The sequence below is a fragment of the Vespa velutina genome, chromosome 1, assembly GCF_912470025.1.
Source record: "Vespa velutina chromosome 1, iVesVel2.1, whole genome shotgun sequence".
Classification (NCBI taxonomy): Eukaryota; Metazoa; Arthropoda; class Insecta; order Hymenoptera; family Vespidae; genus Vespa; species Vespa velutina.
The window spans coordinates 16021396-16028895 of NC_062188.1; the positions used below are offsets into that span (position 1 = coordinate 16021396).

General features: G+C 35.8%; 1 protein-coding gene and 1 long non-coding RNA gene across 7 annotated transcripts in view; both read right to left on the reverse strand.

The window, feature by feature from the left end:
- LOC124953690 (nephrin-like) overlaps positions 1 to 7500 on the reverse strand; it is a 179187-nt gene that overhangs the window by 155964 nt on the left and 15723 nt on the right. The window lies entirely within an intron of this gene.
- Positions 7136 to 7500, reverse strand: part of LOC124953892 — a 1340-nt gene continuing 975 nt past the window's right edge. The window contains exon 3 of the long non-coding RNA XR_007102363.1: positions 7136 to 7500. This exon is cut by the window's right edge and continues 308 nt beyond it. This is a non-coding gene — a long non-coding RNA (uncharacterized LOC124953892).

Consider the following 7500-nt stretch of genomic DNA (forward strand, 5'->3'; position numbering starts at 1 on the left):
TGATTTTTCTCTTCTTCTCTTTTACTTTTCTTTTTCAATTTTCTTACGGAATCTCAAACGATCTTTTTCTAAAGGATATATAATAAAGCATATTCAAATTAACTGGGCATAAATGTTTTAAGATTATTTTCTAAAGTCGTATACACGAAGGAACAAGAATTATTCTCATTTATCGAGAACACTCTCATTCGCGATAATTTCTAAGAATCGATATATTTCGGTATATTTATCTATCGTGTAATCGAATGCTCTCTCACATATCAGAGATGAAATGAAAGAAAAAGAAAAAAAAAAAAAAAAGAAGAGAAAGAGGAAGCCAAACAAAATAATCACTACAATACAACCCAGCAAATAGCATAGAATAAATTTTATATTCCTTGATTACTCGACAAACTCGTTATACTCGTTAACAGTCGATTTCAAAGCAATAACGTGATATGAAACCCGTGCGCCCGTACCATTAGCGCGGGACTAATATGGCCTCGCGAAGATGGTTACTAGTTGTTAATTCAAAATGCAACTCGTCGAAGGCGTTTCATGATTATCGCACATCTGCGTTTTTAACGGGATATTACAATGTGCTTACATTATCGTACAATAATGTCATGCAACGAAAATAATTTGATATCTCGTTGAAGAAGCAAATGCAAGCAACGATGAGTTATGATTTCACTTTAATGGGAAGAACGTACCGAAATAGGGAAAAAGAGAGAGAAAAAGAAAGAAAGAGATAGATAGATAGATAGATAGATAGATAGATAGATAGATAGATAGATAGATAGATAGAGAGAGAGAGAAATAAAAAAAGAAAGAAAAAGAAAGAGATGTCGAGTAAAAATGAAGGAAATAAAATATAAACGAAATTTATAAGAACGAGGAATAATGTGCATGTGACGTGTCGACAAACAAATTGATAAAGTGCATTTCTTTCAAAGATATTTATACGCTCGTAAAATAGGTCGTATCACCATCTGCAATGGCATGCAATGTAACGCATTCGTATTAATATATATATATATATATATATATATATATACATATATATATATATATATATATTAACATTCTACGTAAAAATCAATTAACAAATCTCTACTGACTAGTCGTGATTCAAAATGGAAGGAACGATAGAAAAAGAAATAGAAAATATCGGGTTGGGGAGTTGGTTGATTCGTTTTGTAGAGGCGATCTGTAGAGACGAGAGTTCGAGAAGGAACTTTGGAAGCGCGATGAGCCGCTTATGGCCGCGTTCGCCACCACTTCCGGTAAGGTTAAGCACACAGGGAGTCTCTTTGGCTCTTCCCACTCTTTTTTGCTTTTCGTCTTTCTCCTTCCGTTTGGTTCCCCCTTCTTCCTTTTCCTCCTTTTACACCTCCTCCTACCAACAACTCACTCTTGCCCAGCATTCGAAACTGTTTTAACCTCGCGGCTTTAATCCTGCACCGGCATCTCCCGCTATCATTTTATTTCGATTCACTGTACACTCCTCTCGTACGTCGAGTGGCAAAGTTTTTCGATTTAGCTCGAGCGAAACGATATATAGACGGTCTGATATCAACGTATGTACTATGTACGTATGTAAGAATGTGTGTGTGTGTATGTGTATGTGTATGTGTATGTGTATGTGTATGTGTATGTGTATATATGTACCCATAAGAATGTCAGAAAGCGACGGTCGAATAGAAATCTGTGTTGTAAGAGAACGAACTAAAAAGGTATCGTAAATTTTCTTTAAATGATAAAACAAAGAAAATAAAAAAGAAATTTTCCCTTTCGACAAATTGATCGAAATGTAAAAAACAAAAAAAAAAGAAGAAAAAAAGAAAGAAAGAAAGAAAGCAAGCAAAAGAAAAAGAAAAAACTAATGTACTACTCGTTCCATAATGTTCCCGTCAAATGCCGACATGCCAGAACTGTCGTACCTTCTACATACATACGCGAAACGAAAACGAACTCGTTGTTATGGTATACGGCCGAGAATATTTGATATATATATATATATATATATATATATTCTTTTTTTTATGTTTTCTATCGCGACACTCAAAATAAATGGACTCGTACAGCGCTCTCCTTTCTCCTTTTTTTCTTTTTTTCTTTTTTTGTCATTCAGAGTTCCTCTCACGCGCCAAATATTTTTTTCTTTTTTTTTTTTTTTTTTTTTTTTTTTTGAACCAACGCGAATGTCCGAGAACGAGAATCACGGAGAATCATGCACCGTAGAAAAAATTATAAAAAAAAGAAATTATTTTATTTGATAATTGGTACAAATCGTATAAGCATTGATTAAATTACTCGCAAATATAACAACATTCCTATTTATTTCTCGTATAAACGATAATAATATTTCGCTATCTTTCTCTCTCTCTCTTTTTTTTTTTTAAATTTTTTTACACATTTTCGACGCATAACTTTAATTAATTATCGACAAAATATCAAACCCGCGAGCTGTTGGCCAAGTTCCATCAAACTCGGTAATTTCGAGGCTAAAGTGTTTTCTAAAATCGACCAAACGCAGCTTTAAAACGTATCCTCGTTAATTCAACGATATTGAAGTACTCACCGGGTACCAAATAGTTCTCTTGAAGCAATAAACACAAACGTAATATGACACTCTTTCAAGAGCTATTGTCTATTAAGTTCGTTGGACACTTCAAGTGAACGACGTGGTCGAAAGTAGAATTCATAGAAAGAAGAAAGAATTGATAGAAATTCGATTGTAATTTCGTAAACACTCGTAAAAACTTCTCGAAAAGTTTCTTTAAAGGATAAAACGAAAAAAAAAAAAAAAAAAAAAAAAAGGAATAACAAATAGACGAATCGATCTCCTTATTGTTATCGGCTTTATTATAGATGTCTCTTAACGGCCGTTCGTAAGTACGTACGTTATTACTTAGAATATGGCGGCAGAAATAGTATTGACTTGATTGCGAGAGAACATAGTAGTAGTAATAGTAGTAATAGTAGTAGTAGTATGTCGATGTGATCAAGCGAAATAGAATAGAACGAGACTGAAATGCGTACGAAACGACCGAAATAAGATGTCGTAAAGTTTACGATCCGTTCTACGCCATCGCCTCGACCTTTTCTTCCTTTCTTTTATCGTCGACGATTTGCCGATAATTTCACGCCAAATGTCATTCAAGAGCATTCCTGACTCCGAGAGAGAGAGAGAGAGAGAGAGAGAGAGAGAGAGAGAGAGAGAGAGAGAGAGAGAGAGAGAGAGAGAGATCGTGTACTTGCGTTTTCTCCGCTCGTCATCACATTCGGCTTCGGAACGGAATCGGAACATTGCCAAAAGTGATTTTACCTTTTCCGCAAACGTTTCTCTGTCCAATGAATCCGCTTGGTTGCAATTGTAAGGGAACTGTGCGAAGGGTTCGATAAAAGATCGTGGCCCTACTCTCATTTCTACGTTTACTAAATTTTAATGATTCCCGCTCACCGAGAAAATCAACGACGATGACGACGACGACGACGAACTGAGCTATCGAGGTTAATCGAAATTCCAATATGCTAAATTTGCTTACGACAAATATTGAGTTAAGTCTTGATAAGCATGACAACCACGGTTTCAACAAATATCCGCATCTCTCGACCAATACATAAACACAATAATTAAAATCCAGAGTTACTGAAACGCAAATTTTCCAAATAACAATACCTATCGATTTCCGATATCGTAGCGTTAAGATCGGATTATCCGTAAACAGCTAATTATTAATTAAATAGAACAATGTAGCGTGGACATACGTGGAAATACGAAGAACGGTGGACAACGTATCATCGCAAAAAAGATTACGCGTGACGCGTTATGATTTGAATCGTGCAGTCGTTCGAAACAGAACAAAACAAAACAAAAAGAAAAAAAGAAAAAAAGAAAAAGAAAAAAAAAAAAAAAGGAGAAAAAGAGCTCTTTACGTATACAGAATCAACGTTTATTTAACGTTCTTCGGGGAACATAATTTGATCGTACTTACAACTATACTAAAGCTTCTATATTTTTATATAATAAATATGCATGTATCTACATATTTTCTCGTTGGTTTGCTTGGAGGACTGAGCCAATAAAGTCGGTCTTTCTCGTTGCCCTCGACCTCATTTTCTCTGATGTTGTGTGCACTGACAAAGTGCAACAATGTCGACTGCCGACATCATCCGACAAAGGTGAACTATGACGACAACGACAACGACAACGACAACGACAACGACAACGACAACGACAACGACAACGACGATGACGATGACGATGACGATGACGATGAGGATGACGATGACAATGAAGAGGAGAAAAGCGACGTTCGCAGTTTCTGCCTATCTCCATCTTTCTCTCTCTCTCTCTCTCTCTCTCTCTCTCGCTCTCTTGCTCTCCCTTGTTCGAAATAATTAAGGCCGATCGCCTCCAAAGCGTCTCTTAACTTCTAACCCGTTCAACCATCGGCCATAAGCCACCAGCACCTAGCGTCTACGATTAATCTTAATTTTCGTTTGGCCATAATCTTTAATTAAATCGCCATTGATCCGAGATTGACAGGACCTGGCAATAACGAAGTTGCACCTCCCAAAGGATAGGTAGACGTCAATGAGTGAACGAACAACGAAGGCTTCGGCTTTGCTCAGTCCCTTCATATTGGACCCACCTCGACCCCCGGGAGAATCAATTTTCTTGGGCTGCGGTGGGCAAACCTAATTATCAATTTACGGATATAAATAATGGCCTCTCGATTAGAGAAAGAGAGAGAGAGAGAGAGAGAGAGAGAGAGAGAGAGAGAGAGAGAGAGAGTTGAGGTACCTATACCTTGGCCAACCCAAGCCACCTGCAAATTGTTTCGACCTTAATCTCGTTGAAAGGAAATCGATCTGAAAACGAGCGTAGCTCGTGCCTTGCGACGAGGGATAGGAGTTCCCAGAGTTCATATACTTGACCTTTCACGACGATTATCTTAAATTAATACGTCCTCTTCTGAACGTTTCGTGTTCTCGCGAAGAGAATTTTAAAAGGAGTCCGAATGAAATATCGGCCTCGAAATGTATCTAATGTTTGGCCGAAATGAGAATAATTATTTAACTTAATCGCTACCCCTTCCACTTCCCCTTATCCAACGTAGAGGGGGATAAAAAAGAATACATAATCTTTACGAGAACGAGAACGAGAACGATAAAGTGTACCGTATAAAGAGGTTATTTTATGGTTATAACGGAGAAAAAGTGGAATATTTTTCTAGGCGCCTGGTCCACGCTTTCGGGCAAATATATTTGGAATATCAAGAAAGAACAAAGTGTGTTGTATACGCGCATATGTATGTATGTATGTATGTATGTATCTACGTAAAGTACCATTTCGGACAAAATGAACGCAGCTGGTAAAATACAATAACTTCTAACGGGGTTATCGACATCTATTTATCCCTATATTTCGTACAGTTAAAATCGCTTCGAACATTCGCAATTCTTATTACATTTTCATGGATAACAATACGAAAATCGTACTCCTCCGGGAATGGGAAAATGTCGAATGTCGATGGTAGAGAGATGGAATCGTTAGCCACGCAAATATATGGAAATATTTAAAAGGACATTAAGGTCAACGAGCCGGTAGAATTGCGTTATGGATTACGGGGATGATTAAAAGGGACACAAATCGATATACGCACGTATCCTATACGATTATTTGCGACTAATAACGATCGGATCGGATCGGATCGAATTGGATCGAATTGGATCGAATACGATCAATTTCAAATGAAACTATTATACATTCTTGGAAATTACCCATCCTAAGAATGGTATAGGATTCATACATTCTTAATTTAAACTTTCCCATGTATCGGGAAAGAATAGACCGTTAAAATAGACGATGGAAATATTAAAAGGGAGAATCGGGATGACTCTGAATAACACATAATTTAATAGGAACTAAACGAGGTGTTGGTTATGGAACGACGCCCCATTATTTACCGAGGCGCCAAGCGGTATAAATGCGTATCGTTTCGAAGCGAACTCTCTGCTTCTACTCCGCCCAACATAGGAATATAGGAACAGCTTAATTACATGACTGTGTAAGAGTCCTCAGGGCATATCGAAATCATTGTTATAATTTCTCGTTCGCCGTAGAAACCACAACGCGTAACTCGGCGAACGCTAGGAAACGGGCCACGAGCCTCCGGCTACCTGTCCCTACATACGTACAAATACATTTGCAACAAGTATACAACTTCCACTCCCCCCCCCTCTCTCTCTCTCTCTCTCAATTCTCACTTTCCTTTATTTTCATGATTCAAGTCTTCTCGAGTGATTACGTACGACCTTCCAAGCACCTCGTGATGAAGTATTTAACACGTCAGGAAATAGTTTGCTAATGATCCAATTATCGTGTGAATCGTTTTACATCGTTTAACAATAACTAAGATGATTTTCTACGGGAAATCGTTCATTAAACATATCCCTCGATGCGTGCCTATTTAACTTCGTTTTTTGTTAAATTGTAAATTCTGAAATTTCTGATGTAAATTGTAATTTCTGATCAAAAACAAAAAAAAAAAAAAAAAAAAAAATTTATTTACATAGTTGAACTCAATGTACAATATTTGAAAAAAAAAAAAAAATAGAGTACGTTATTAGGGGACTAAAAAGTAAAATAAAATTGATACATAAATAGCTATAGACGTAGGTATATTCAAATGATCGATCCATATGTTTATTCGATTAGATGATAAAGAGATAAATGCTTTTTACGTTACAGAAATTAAATATGCCACGTTAAAAATGTCTGTAGGGTTTCTATTCTATAACTGAAGTCTGTATTTTGCATTAATTTTAGTTTTATCTCTTCTTTTTGTCCTCTTTTTTTCTTTTTCTTTTCGCCCCTTTTTTTTCCTGAATAGAAGAACGAATTCGAAAATATCGATAGGGTCATTGTATCAGAATTAAACATTTCATTGGCGATTTATTATTCGCAAAAAAATTAACGAGCGAATGTTATACAAATGATTGAACGTACATTCCAACAAAGAGGATTTCATTAATGGAATTTATCTTATCATTTTACTGTATTAAATTAACACCTTTTTAATAACCTTTATTTAAAAACAATTGTTTTAGATACAATAGAAGATACATATAGAATGTATCAGATCTGGATATAACTTCACCGATGAATTCGACGGATTAAAAATAAGAAAAAAGAAAAAAGAAAAAAGAAAAAAGAAAAAAGAAAAAAGAAAAGTTCATCTAAATATACGCCAGATGTAATCTTGTTTTTAAGATGCAACCGAATAATCTGTCTTTCGATAAATTTTTTAATAAACAGATCTCTTCCTTTAACTGTTCATAAATAATCTCTGATACCTCACGTACAATCTTATAAACACATTACGATGTAAATGTTTCTAAATCAGTTGACTTATACCATGTGTCTCTTTCGGGAACGAAAAGAAGGTCATATCATTCACGTGTTTCTATGAACTTTTTTCTTCTCATTTTAACGTATTAAAACCACTA